At 41.5% G+C, this 14,665-nt stretch overlaps 1 pseudogene; it reads left to right on the top strand.

Annotated features, from left to right (window-relative positions):
- Window positions 1-325: 325 nt before the first annotated feature.
- On the top strand, window positions 326-14,422 carry LOC134633510 (IgGFc-binding protein-like; annotated as a pseudogene).
- The last annotated feature ends 243 nt before the right edge of the window (window positions 14,423-14,665 follow it).

The following is a 14,665-nucleotide window of genomic DNA, read 5'->3' as shown; positions in this document are numbered from 1 at the left end:
GAGACGTTGTAGCTGCAGTTATGGCTCCATGACTTGCCGCTCGCATGGTTGTGGCCCACTTGAATCATGCAGGGTGGAGGATGGAGAAAGAGGATGCAGACCAAATAGCTATGCAACATGCTGGATCAGAGGCCCAGGGTCATATCAGACATTTGATGGACTGACATACCAATATCCTGGGGCGTGTCGATTGACACTTGCCAAAGTTATGGGACTGTCCAGTCACCCACACTTCATGGTGACAGGAGAAAAATTGCCAAGAGGCCAGCAAGGTTTTGCACGAATTCTGCATTTTGAAGCAGAGGGGATACACGTATCTATTGAGATGGCAAGGAACAGTAAAGTGAAGGTAAGTGAATGGAGCACTTACTTAAAATTATGTTCTTCCTTTAATTCTTTATTTATGTGTACACAGACACAATACTGTTTAAGTCTTGTTAACTGCAAAAAACTGGATGACCCTACAGGTTAATGGTCAGCTGATCAGGCTGCCATTCAGCACTCCATCCAACCGCATCCAGATCTTCCACAGCAGCATTTACAGTGTTATCATTCGCACCTCCTTTGGTGTAACTGTGCAGACAGTCTGGCCTCACTTTGTCCGTGTCACTGCTCCTGGTGTCTACAATGGTTCCCTGGGTGGACTCTGTGGTAACTACAATGGTCATCCACATGATGACTTCAATACACCCAATGGTGTCCTGGTCAACAGTTCTCAGGACTTTGGAGACAGTTGGCGAGATGGCTCTCTGGCTGCTCACTGTGTGGAAAGCATGAACCAAAATTCTACAGCTAATTACAATTCTAGTGAGTACTGTGGCATTCTCAGCTCACCAGATGGGCCATTTGTACCCTGTTGGTCTGTGGTTGACCCAAGGCAGCAGGTGGATGTATGTGTGGAGATCATGAGGGGCTCTAACAATCCAGCATCAACTCTGTGTGGCGTCCTACGAGATTATGCACTAATGTGTCAACAGAAGGGTGTTGCCTTAGGACAATGGAGAAATGCAACTGGCTGTGGTAAGCATTCAACTGTTTTTGAATTAATTCTAGCCATGATCTCCAAATGTTTAAAAATGCTTTTTTATGTTAACCTGTTTGTTTTTCTCCAGCACTAACCTGCCCGTCAAACAGCCATTATGAACTCTGTGGAACCTCTTGTCCTTCTGCTTGCCCCAGCCTCTCTTTCCCCTTCACCTGTGATACTGTGTGCCAGGAGGGCTGTCAGTGTAACAGTGGTTTTATCCTCAATGGTGACCAGTGTGTTCCACCAACATCTTGTGGATGTTATCACCAAGGACGCTATCACCAAGGTGGTGAGCAGTTCTGGGATGGTGAAGAATGTCAGAGCTTGTGTACCTGTAATGGAAATACAGGGAACGTCCACTGTACTCCCACCTCCTGTGGGCCCCAGGAGTCCTGCCGTGTGGTGGAGGGTGAGTTTGGCTGCCATCCCAACCCTCATGGCACCTGCTCTGCCTCTGGAGACCCTCACTACATCACCTTTGATCGCAAGGCCTATGACTTCCAAGGAACCTGTCGCTATGTTCTGGTGACCCTCTGTAATGCCACTGATGAGCTCAATCAGTTTTCCGTGGAAGCTAAGAATGAGGCATTGAATGGGCGTCCACTTTCAATAGTAGCTGAAGTTTTTGTGAATGTCTGGGGCTACGACGTGCATATGTCAAGGGACAGAAGAGGTTTGGTACAAGTAAGTAGTTAATGATAGTTCTCATTCGATGATTGTTATGAACAATTTCAGGTGTATGAAGTAAATGGCAGCTACATATATTTTAGGGATGTTTTTACTGCTGTAAATGAAAAAAAAAAACAATTAAAAAGTAGAAAAACTACCCACTGATTTTCTTTGCATATCTCTTCTAGGTGAATGGAGTAACTAGAAATTTACCTATTATCTTGAATGAAGGTAATGTGTCTATCTATGCAACAGGATCTCGTATACTTGTCAGCACTAATTTTGGCTTGAGTGTTACCTATAATGGATATAGTGCAGTGTTTATCTCCGTACCACCAAATTACAGGTACAATTCCCACCCATCAAAGCTGCAGTAATTATTGTTTGACATGCTTTAAAAAACAGGATAATCCCAGCTATATAAATAATTTATTTACTAATAATTTATCCTTCTGAAACTAACACAAGGACTATTGCTAACTGTTGTCATCAACAGAGAAAAAATATGCGGACTTTGTGGAAATTTCAATGGAAATCCAAATGATGACTTTCACACACCATCTGGAACGATAGTCACATCTCCAGATGAGTTTGGGAGAGCCTGGAAGGTGCCAGGCAACTACACGTGCAATGACGGCTGTGGCTCCTCCTGTCCACAGTGTACCAATGAACAGCCTGCTAGAGATCAGTGTGAGGTGATACAGGCATCTGATGGGCCCTTCAGTTTCTGCCACGAGGAGGTGGACCCGGCACCATATTTCAGCGACTGCGTGTTTGATGTATGTTTGTCAGGAAATCAAGGCCACGATCTCTTGTGCAGTGCCACTGAATCATATGTCAGTGCCTGTCAGTCTGCTAATGTTCGTATCTATCCCTGGAGAGAGAACACCACCTGCAGTGAGTCAACATGTCATTATATTTTATTTATGTCTAAATGTACAAGAAATTTGCTAACCACTTCAGAAATAAAATGTCCAATAATTTTACAATACTCACTGTATCCACACTGTATTACATTAAAAGTGGTATGTCTGACTAGTGCCATTTGTCACGTTTCTCACTTATTAAGCACTGGACTGTCCCACCAACAGCCATTATGAGCTGTGCGGTACTGACTGTGGCCACACCTGTGCCAGTAGCATTGATGAAACCTGTGAGCAGTTCTGCTCTGAGGGATGTTTCTGTGATGAAGGCTTCATCAAGAGTGGGACCAGGTGTGTCCCAGTGGAAAGCTGTGGCTGCCAATATGATGGATTCTACTATGATGTAAGACATATTAAAGTCAATAGTAAATACTCTTTGAAGTAATTCCCTTCAAATCAGCAGAATCAGCAGACTTGCCCCTCTTACATTTAGAAAGCTTCGTGAAGTGTTTTGGAATGTGACAAAGCTTAAAATTCAGAAATATATTTTAAACAAACAACAGAGTCTATTATAGCTCAGTAATAACGTGGTAATATTGAGGTAACAAGGTGGAAACAGGAAGATAAAAAATAGAGCTATAGCAAATAATTGCCACTTCATTTCCAGAATAATAACCAAGTGATCTAGTGAGTACTATTACATTTAAATCTATGTAATAACAGACCATAAATTATAAGTGATAATATGGATACAAATGTATGTACATGAGCTTAAAAAAACAATTAGTAATAGTATAGTCACAATCACTAGCAATAAAACACATTTTTATATATACTAACCTCATAATAATAGGGTAACAAGATACTAATATGATTTTAAGTTTTAATGTATTAGGATACCATTACCATATTGCCATAATGCTGGAATTAATCCTGCCTCAGCCACCAACATTCTTTTTTGTTTGACAACAGTATCACCGTAAATATTATGTTTAAATCTGATATCTTACCTGGAATCAATGTTGGTTTCTGTTCAATAACCAAGAAACAAGCCTACAAAATGCAAATTGACGTTACCTGGAAAGATGTGGTAGTTTAGGTCTAATAACCAGGAATCAGGGCTGCAAAATGGAAAAAATGTTAGTTCCATGTTAATAACCAAATAAAATCCAAACCAAATGAAAAATTTCAGGAAGCACGATGAATACCTGGAAACGTGGTAGTTTCTATGAAATAGCAAATAATAGGGGTTGCAAAATGCAAAACTACAGTTTATAGTTTCATATAACTGAAATCTTAGGATCACAAAAAACGTCTTCATTTGCTATCATATATTCAGCATAGCTATTATGACTGTTTTATATTACACCACTAAAAAGAAAATAATTAATATGTAGCTATACAAGCAGAATGATGCTCTAACTCTTTAAACTGCAGAATTTTGGGGGGGAAAAATTCTGTCCCTAAATAAATGAATGCATTAAACAATCAGTTGAAGATTATACAGCTACATCAGAACAATTAAATACTTTTTTTCATGCAGCTCTGTTCCGCATATTTCTTGAAATTGTGGCATTTAGCATCTGTCCTTTCTGTGAGAGAAAGATCAACAGATACGACTAGTTGCTCTGTCACAATATTTAGTACATTAATAGTTGCAGTTTGCAATGATCTAGCAATTACTGCACTAAATCACCTACAATTAATGAAAACGAAATCCTTCAAAATGGTATTTTAAGATCTATATTTGTTGTATCAATTTGGCTATGATTTGGTGTGGTGTGGTTCACAGGCTGGCGAGTCCTTCTGGACAGACGGTTGCTCCCAGAGATGTGAATGTCACGCTCCAAATGACCTGCGATGTTCTGCCTCGTCTTGCACTCCTGAACAGCAGTGCTCCATCAGAGACGGCCAGCTGGGCTGTTACGATGCTATGTCCACCTGCAACGGTATCGTGTACATTTTCCCTGCTATGCAGATGATCTCCAGCTCTGTCAATGAAACCATAAGACTAAACTGTAGGAATGTCTTAAAGACATAAAGACATGGATGATCTTCAATTTTCTGCTTCAAATTCAGATAAAGATAAGATTATTGTACTCAGCTATAAAACTCTTACAAACATGATGTCTAACCAGATGCACACTCGGATTGGGATTACCGTGGCCTCCAGTAACACTAAGAGAAATTTTGGAGTTGTTTTTGACCAGGTTATGTCCTTCAGTGCTCATATTAAACAAATAATTAGAATGGCTTTCTTGCATTTATGCAGTATCTCTAAAATTAGAAAAATCCTATTTCAGACTGACGCTAAAAAATTAGTTCATGCATTTATTACTTAAAGTCTGACCTACTGTGATTCGTTATTATCCAACACGTTCTCACTCCCAAAGCGTAACATTTTATGCTAGGTGACAAATTGTCAACATATTACGTTTTCGAACACCCAACACGTTCCTAAATGACGAGATCGGATGAGGGAATATGAGAACCGTTTGGTCTCAATCTATACATGTTTGCTCTTTTTCTCAACATCGCTTGGGAAAACACTATTTCATGCCATTAAAGTACTGGTTTAAAGTTAGGAATAACATTATGGTTAGTGTTAGGGATAAGGTTAGGTTTAGGGCTGGAATACAGGGCTGGAAAGTCTATTACCACAGGACCGTCATTCCACTTGATTTCATCCATAACCCGGCGCGTACCATAAGAACGCGGAAGGTCACCTTTCGCGTTCCTCAGGAACGCCGTGGGACGTGACAAAACGTTGGGATGTTACGCCTCGGGAGTGAGAACGGTCTGTATTATCAGATTTTCCCAAAAACTCACTGAAAAGCATTGAGTTGATCCAAAATGCTGCAGTACAGATAGGGACTAAAAAGAAAGAACATATTTCTCCTATACTAGCTTCCCTCTTTTGCTCCCTGTTAAATCCAGATTCAAATGTAAAATTATTTTCCTCATATAGGTCTTGAACAATCAGGCCTCATCTTATCTTAATGAAATCATAGTGCCGTATCCTCCCAACAGAGCACATCTCAGACTGCTGTTAGGCATTGTTGGATTGTTGCGGTGTTCTCTCTGTTATCTGAGGGTCTTTAGTTTACAATATAAAGTGCCTTGAGGCAATTCCTGCTGTTATTTGACAGTACATGAAAAAAATGTAAGGTTTGAAAGTTTTTTCCTAAAGCTTTATGAATGTAAATGTCTGGACATTTAACACAAGGCATAAGGGACATTTCCTTTTATTCTTTTTAAGGTGAATTAGTGCAGCTGGGTGCTTCATTCTGGAGTGACAGGACCTGTGCACAGAAGTGCACATGTACCTCAACAGGCCTGCAGTGCCGCAATGAGCCGTGCTCCTTTTCACAGATCTGCAAGCCAGCTTCCTTCCAGTTCTCCTGTCAGACAGTGCCAAGAGGAACCTGCACCATAAGCGGTGATCCCCATTACTACACCTTTGATAACACAGTGTTTCACTTTCAAGGCACTTGCACGTATGTTCTCTCTGAGCAATGTAATAGTGGACGGCCCTACTACAGAGTAGAAGGCAAAAATGAGCACAGAGGCAGTACTCGAGTCTCTTGGACACGACTGGTGAAAGTGCATGTCTACAATGACACAATTGAGCTTGTCAAAGGACGCCATGGTCAGGCAAAGGTTGGTCATTTTGATTCTGGATAAATTCTACACTTTATGACCAGATATAGTTTTCTCACTTGATATATTTGCTGGGTTTTTTACAGGTTAACGGGAACTTTGCATCCACTCCATTCTTCCTTAGCAATGGCACCGTGCAGGTTTATGAGTCAGGTTTTTCTGTCTTTGTCAGCACTGACTTTGGTTTAGTGGTGTCTTATGACACAAATCATTATGTTCAGATCAGCTTGCCCTACACTTACCAGAATGGTACATGCGGTCTTTGTGGAAACTTCAATGGCATTAGTAGAGATGACTTTCAAACTCGTGACGGTGAGGTTGTGAGCTCTGATGTGGTTTTTGCTAACAGCTGGCAAGCATCTGGGGATGATGAGCCTGGCTGTGGGCCACAGTGCGGAGGTCTGGACTGTGCTGTTTGCACTGTAGCTCAGAAAGCACTGTACAGCAACACTGACCACTGTGGTATCCTCAGCAGTAGTTCTGGACCTTTCACGGCTTGCCATCAGCAACTTCCTCCACAGTCCTTTGTGGACAGTTGTGTGTATGATCTGTGTGTAGGAGGAGGGTACCAACCTATTCTCTGTCAAGCCTTAACTGTGTACGCAAGTCAATGTCAACAAAATGGTATTCAGCTACCAAGTTGGAGGAGACCTGGCTTTTGTGGTATGATAATCAGTTGTTTTTTTTGTTTTTTTGCATTATTTCAAAATATTATTGTATTAAAATTCCACTGATGCAAATATCGATGTTGTTCTCTTATTCCTAGAAATCCCATGTCCAGCCAACAGCCACTTTGAGTCTGAAGGCACAGGATGTCCACCTACCTGTGTTAATCCCAACTCTACCCATAACTGCCCTCTACCTCTCCAGGAAAGCTGCATCTGTGATTCAGGCTACATCCTCAGTGGTGGGGTCTGCGTCCCTCATGCTGAGTGTGGCTGCAGGTTTGAGGGCCGTTACTACCGCTCTGGACAAACTGTAATACTAGACGAAGACTGTGGGAGACGTTGTAGCTGCAGTTATGGCTCCATGACTTGCCGCTCGCATGGTTGTGGCCCACTTGAATCATGCAGGGTGGAGGATGGAGAAAGAGGATGCAGACCAAATAGCTATGCAACATGCTGGATCAGAGGCCCAGGGTCATATCAGACATTTGATGGACTGACATACCAATATCCTGGGGCGTGTCGATTGACACTTGCCAAAGTTATGGGACTGTCCAGTCACCCACACTTCATGGTGACAGGAGAAAAATTGCCAAGAGGCCAGCAAGGTTTTGCACGAATTCTGCATTTTGAAGCAGAGGGGATACACGTATCTATTGAGATGGCAAGGAACAGTAAAGTGAAGGTAAGTGAATGGAGCACTTACTTAAAATTATGTTCTTCCTTTAATTCTTTATTTATGTGTACACAGACACAATACTGTTTAAGTCTTGTTAACTGCAAAAAACTGGATGACCCTACAGGTTAATGGTCAGCTGATCAGGCTGCCATTCAGCACTCCATCCAACCGCATCCAGATCTTCCACAGCAGCATTTACAGTGTTATCATTCGCACCTCCTTTGGTGTAACTGTGCAGACAGTCTGGCCTCACTTTGTCCGTGTCACTGCTCCTGGTGTCTACAATGGTTCCCTGGGTGGACTCTGTGGTAACTACAATGGTCATCCACATGATGACTTCAATACACCCAATGGTGTCCTGGTCAACAGTTCTCAGGACTTTGGAGACAGTTGGCGAGATGGCTCTCTGGCTGCTCACTGTGTGGAAAGCATGAACCAAAATTCTACAGCTAATTACAATTCTAGTGAGTACTGTGGCATTCTCAGCTCACCAGATGGGCCATTTGTACCCTGTTGGTCTGTGGTTGACCCAAGGCAGCAGGTGGATGTATGTGTGGAGATCATGAGGGGCTCTAACAATCCAGCATCAACTCTGTGTGGCGTCCTACGAGATTATGCACTAATGTGTCAACAGAAGGGTGTTGCCTTAGGACAATGGAGAAATGCAACTGGCTGTGGTAAGCATTCAACTGTTTTTGAATTAATTCTAGCCATGATCTCCAAATGTTTAAAAATGCTTTTTTATGTTAACCTGTTTGTTTTTCTCCAGCACTAACCTGCCCGTCAAACAGCCATTATGAACTCTGTGGAACCTCTTGTCCTTCTGCTTGCCCCAGCCTCTCTTTCCCCTTCACCTGTGATACTGTGTGCCAGGAGGGCTGTCAGTGTAACAGTGGTTTTATCCTCAATGGTGACCAGTGCGTTCCACCAACATCTTGTGGATGCTATCATCAAGGACGCTATCACCAAGGTGGTGAGCAGTTCTGGGATGGTGAAGAATGTCAGAGCTTGTGTACCTGTAATGGAAATACAGGGAACGTCCACTGTACTCCCACCTCCTGTGGGCCCCAGGAGTCCTGCCGTGTGGTGGAGGGTGAGTTTGGCTGCCATCCCAACCCTCATGGCACCTGCTCTGCCTCTGGAGACCCTCACTACATCACCTTTGATCGCAAGGCCTATGACTTCCAAGGAACCTGTCGCTATGTTCTGGTGACCCTCTGTAATGCCACTGATGAGCTCAATCAGTTTTCCGTGGAAGCTAAGAATGAGGCATTGAATGGGCGTCCACTTTCAATAGTAGCTGAAGTTTTTGTGAATGTCTGGGGCTACGACGTGCATATGTCAAGGGACAGAAGAGGTTTGGTACAAGTAAGTAGTTAATGATAGTTCTCATTCGATGATTGTTATGAACAATTTCAGGTGTATGAAGTAAATGGCAGCTACATATATTTTAGGGATGTTTTTACTGCTGTAAATGAAAAAAAATAACAATTAAAAAGTAGAAAAACTACCCACTGATTTTCTTTGCATATCTCTTCTAGGTGAATGGAGTAACTAGAAATTTACCTATTATCTTGAATGAAGGTAATGTGTCTATCTATGCAACAGGATCTCGTATACTTGTCAGCACTAATTTTGGCTTGAGTGTTACCTATAATGGATATAGTGCAGTGTTTATCTCCGTACCACCAAATTACAGGTACAATTCCCACCCATCAAAGCTGCAGTAATTATTGTTTGACATGCTTTAAAAAACAGGATAATCCCAGCTATATAAATAATTTATTTACTAATAATTTATCCTTCTGAAACTAACACAAGGACTATTGCTAACTGTTGTCATCAACAGAGAAAAAATATGCGGACTTTGTGGAAATTTCAATGGAAATCCAAATGATGACTTTCACACACCATCTGGAACGATAGTCACATCTCCAGATGAGTTTGGGAGAGCCTGGAAGGTGCCAGGCAACTACACGTGCAATGACGGCTGTGGCTCCTCCTGTCCACAGTGTACCAATGAACAGCCTGCTAGAGATCAGTGTGAGGTGATACAGGCATCTGATGGGCCCTTCAGTTTCTGCCACGAGGAGGTGGACCCGGCACCATATTTCAGCGACTGCGTGTTTGATGTATGTTTGTCAGGAAATCAAGGCCACGATCTCTTGTGCAGTGCCACTGAATCATATGTCAGTGCCTGTCAGTCTGCTAATGTTCGTATCTATCCCTGGAGAGAGAACACCACCTGCAGTGAGTCAACATGTCATTATATTTTATTTATGTCTAAATGTACAAGAAATTTGCTAACCACTTCAGAAATAAAATGTCCAATAATTTTACAATACTCACTGTATCCACACTGTATTACATTAAAAGTGGTATGTCTGACTAGTGCCATTTGTCACGTTTCTCACTTATTAAGCACTGGACTGTCCCACCAACAGCCATTATGAGCTGTGCGGTACTGACTGTGGCCACACCTGTGCCAGTAGCATTGATGAAACCTGTGAGCAGTTCTGCTCTGAGGGATGTTTCTGTGATGAAGGCTTCATCAAGAGTGGGACCAGGTGTGTCCCAGTGGAAAGCTGTGGCTGCCAATATGATGGATTCTACTATGATGTAAGACATATTAAAGTCAATAGTAAATACTCTTTGAAGTAATTCCCTTCAAATCAGCAGAATCAGCAGACTTGCCCCTCTTACATTTAGAAAGCTTCGTGAAGTGTTTTGGAATGTGACAAAGCTTAAAATTCAGAAATATATTTTAAACAAACAACAGAGTCTATTATAGCTCAGTAATAACGTGGTAATATTGAGATAACAAGGTGGAAACAGGAAGATAAAAAATAGAGCTATAGCAAATAATTGCCACTTCATTTCCAGAATAATAACCAAGTGATCTAGTGAGTACTATTACATTTAAATCTATGTAATAACAGACCATAAATTATAAGTGATAATATGGATACAAATGTATGTACATGAGCTTAAAAAAACAATTAGTAATAGTATAGTCACAATCACTAGCAATAAAACACATTTTTATATATACTAACCTCATAATAATAGGGTAACAAGATACTAATATGATTTTAAGTTTTAATGTATTAGGATACCATTACCATATTGCCATAATGCTGGAATTAATCCTGCCTCAGCCACCAACATTCTTTTTTGTTTGACAACAGTATCACCGTAAATATTATGTTTAAATCTGATATCTTACCTGGAATCAATGTTGGTTTCTGTTCAATAACCAAGAAACAAGCCTACAAAATGCAAATTGACGTTACCTGGAAAGATGTGGTAGTTTAGGTCTAATAACCAGGAATCAGGGCTGCAAAATGGAAAAAATGTTAGTTCCATGTTAATAACCAAATAAAATCCAAACCAAATGAAAAATTTCAGGAAGCACGATGAATACCTGGAAACGTGGTAGTTTCTATGAAATAGCAAATAATAGGGGTTGCAAAATGCAAAACTACAGTTTATAGTTTCATATAACTGAAATCTTAGGATCACAAAAAACGTCTTCATTTGCTATCATATATTCAGCATAGCTATTATGACTGTTTTATATTACACCACTAAAAAGAAAATAATTAATATGTAGCTATACAAGCAGAATGATGCTCTAACTCTTTAAACTGCAGAATTTTGGGGGGGAAAAATTCTGTCCCTAAATAAATGAATGCATTAAACAATCAGTTGAAGATTATACAGCTACATCAGAACAATTAAATACTTTTTTTCATGCAGCTCTGTTCCGCATATTTCTTGAAATTGTGGCATTTAGCATCTGTCCTTTCTGTGAGAGAAAGATCAACAGATACGACTAGTTGCTCTGTCACAATATTTAGTACATTAATAGTTGCAGTTTGCAATGATCTAGCAATTACTGCACTAAATCACCTACAATTAATGAAAACGAAATCCTTCAAAATGGTATTTTAAGATCTATATTTGTTGTATCAATTTGGCTATGATTTGGTGTGGTGTGGTTCACAGGCTGGCGAGTCCTTCTGGACAGACGGTTGCTCCCAGAGATGTGAATGTCACGCTCCAAATGACCTGCGATGTTCTGCCTCGTCTTGCACTCCTGAACAGCAGTGCTCCATCAGAGACGGCCAGCTGGGCTGTTACGATGCTATGTCCACCTGCAACGGTATCGTGTACATTTTCCCTGCTATGCAGATGATCTCCAGCTCTGTCAATGAAACCATAAGACTAAACTGTAGGAATGTCTTAAAGACATAAAGACATGGATGATCTTCAATTTTCTGCTTCAAATTCAGATAAAGATAAGATTATTGTACTCAGCTATAAAACTCTTACAAACATGATGTCTAACCAGATGCACACTCGGATTGGGATTACCGTGGCCTCCAGTAACACTAAGAGAAATTTTGGAGTTGTTTTTGACCAGGTTATGTCCTTCAGTGCTCATATTAAACAAATAATTAGAATGGCTTTCTTGCATTTATGCAGTATCTCTAAAATTAGAAAAATCCTATTTCAGACTGACGCTAAAAAATTAGTTCATGCATTTATTACTTAAAGTCTGACCTACTGTGATTCGTTATTATCCAACACGTTCTCACTCCCAAAGCGTAACATTTTATGCTAGGTGACAAATTGTCAACATATTACGTTTTCGAACACCCAACACGTTCCTAAATGACGAGATCGGATGAGGGAATATGAGAACCGTTTGGTCTCAATCTATACATGTTTGCTCTTTTTCTCAACATCGCTTGGGAAAACACTATTTCATGCCATTAAAGTACTGGTTTAAAGTTAGGAATAACATTATGGTTAGTGTTAGGGATAAGGTTAGGTTTAGGGCTGGAATACAGGGCTGGAAAGTCTATTACCACAGGACCGTCATTCCACTTGATTTCATCCATAACCCGGCGCGTACCATAAGAACGCGGAAGGTCACCTTTCGCGTTCCTCAGGAACGCCGTGGGACGTGACAAAACGTTGGGATGTTACGCCTCGGGAGTGAGAACGGTCTGTATTATCAGATTTTCCCAAAAACTCACTGAAAAGCATTGAGTTGATCCAAAATGCTGCAGTACAGATAGGGACTAAAAAGAAAGAACATATTTCTCCTATACTAGCTTCCCTTCTTTTGCTCCCTGTTAAATCCAGATTCAAATGTAAAATTATTTTCCTCATATAGGTCTTGAACAATCAGTCCTCTTCTTATCTTAATGAAATCATAGTGCCGTATCCTCCCAACAGAGCACATCTCAGACTGCTGTTAGGCATTGTTGGATTGTTGCGGTGTTCTCTCTGTTATCTGAGGGTCTTTAGTTTACAATATAAAGTGCCTTGAGGCAATTCCTGCTGTTATTTGACAGTACATGAAAAAAATGTAAGGTTTGAAAGTTTTTTCCTAAAGCTTTATGAATGTAAATGTCTGGACATTTAACACAAGGCATAAGGGACATTTCCTTTTATTCTTTTTAAGGTGAATTAGTGCAGCTGGGTGCTTCATTCTGGAGTGACAGGACCTGTGCACAGAAGTGCACATGTACCTCAACAGGCCTGCAGTGCCGCAATGAGCCGTGCTCCTTTTCACAGATCTGCAAGCCAGCTTCCTTCCAGTTCTCCTGTCAGACAGTGCCAAGAGGAACCTGCACCATAAGCGGTGATCCCCATTACTACACCTTTGATAACACAGTGTTTCACTTTCAAGGCACTTGCACGTATGTTCTCTCTGAGCAATGTAATAGTGGACGGCCCTACTACAGAGTAGAAGGCAAAAATGAGCACAGAGGCAGTACTCGAGTCTCTTGGACACGACTGGTGAAAGTGCATGTCTACAATGACACAATTGAGCTTGTCAAAGGACGCCGTGGTCAGGCAAAGGTTGGTCATTTTGATTCTGGATAAATTCTACACTTTATGACCAGATATAGTTTTCTCACTTGATATATTTGCTGGGTTTTTTACAGGTTAACGGGAACTTTGCATCCACTCCATTCTTCCTTAGCAATGGCACCGTGCAGGTTTATGAGTCAGGTTTTTCTGTCTTTGTCAGCACTGACTTTGGTTTAGTGGTGTCTTATGACACAAATCATTATGTTCAGATCAGCTTGCCCTACACTTACCAGAATGGTACATGCGGTCTTTGTGGAAACTTCAATGGCATTAGTAGAGATGACTTTCAAACTCGTGACGGTGAGGTTGTGAGCTCTGATGTGGTTTTTGCTAACAGCTGGCAAGCATCTGGGGATGATGAGCCTGGCTGTGGGCCACAGTGCGGAGGTCTGGACTGTGCTGTTTGCACTGTAGCTCAGAAAGCACTGTACAGCAACACTGACCACTGTGGTATCCTCAGCAGTAGTTCTGGACCTTTCACGGCTTGCCATCAGCAACTTCCTCCACAGTCCTTTGTGGACAGTTGTGTGTATGATCTGTGTGTAGGAGGAGGGTACCAACCTATTCTCTGTCAAGCCTTAACTGTGTACGCAAGTCAATGTCAACAAAATGGTATTCAGCTACCAAGTTGGAGGAGACCTGGCTTTTGTGGTATGATAATCAGTTGTTTTTTTTGTTTTTTTGCATTATTTCAAAATATTATTGTATTAAAATTCCACTGATGCAAATATCGATGTTGTTCTCTTATTCCTAGAAATCCCATGTCCAGCCAACAGCCACTTTGAGTCTGAAGGCACAGGATGTCCACCTACCTGTGTTAATCCCAACTCTACCCATAACTGCCCTCTACCTCCCCAGGAAAGCTGCATCTGTGATTCAGGCTACATCCTCAGTGGTGGGGTCTGCGTCCCTCATGCTGAGTGTGGCTGCAGGTTTGAGGGCCGTTACTACCGCTCTGGACAAACTGTAATACTAGACGAAGACTGTGGGAGACGTTGTAGCTGCAGTTATGACTCCATGACTTGCCGCTCGCATGGTTGTGGCCCACTTGAATCATGCAGGGTGGAGGATGGAGAAAGAGGATGCAGACCAAATAGCTATGCAACATGCTGGATCAGAGGCCCAGGGTCATATCAGACATTTGATGGACTGACATACCAATATCCTGGGTCGTGTCGATTGACACTTGCCAAAGTTATGGGACTGTCCAGTC

This window comes from Pelmatolapia mariae, linkage group LG8, assembly GCF_036321145.2.
Source record: "Pelmatolapia mariae isolate MD_Pm_ZW linkage group LG8, Pm_UMD_F_2, whole genome shotgun sequence".
Classification (NCBI taxonomy): Eukaryota; Metazoa; Chordata; class Actinopteri; order Cichliformes; family Cichlidae; genus Pelmatolapia; species Pelmatolapia mariae.
This window is presented reverse-complemented; position numbering and strand designations above follow the sequence as displayed.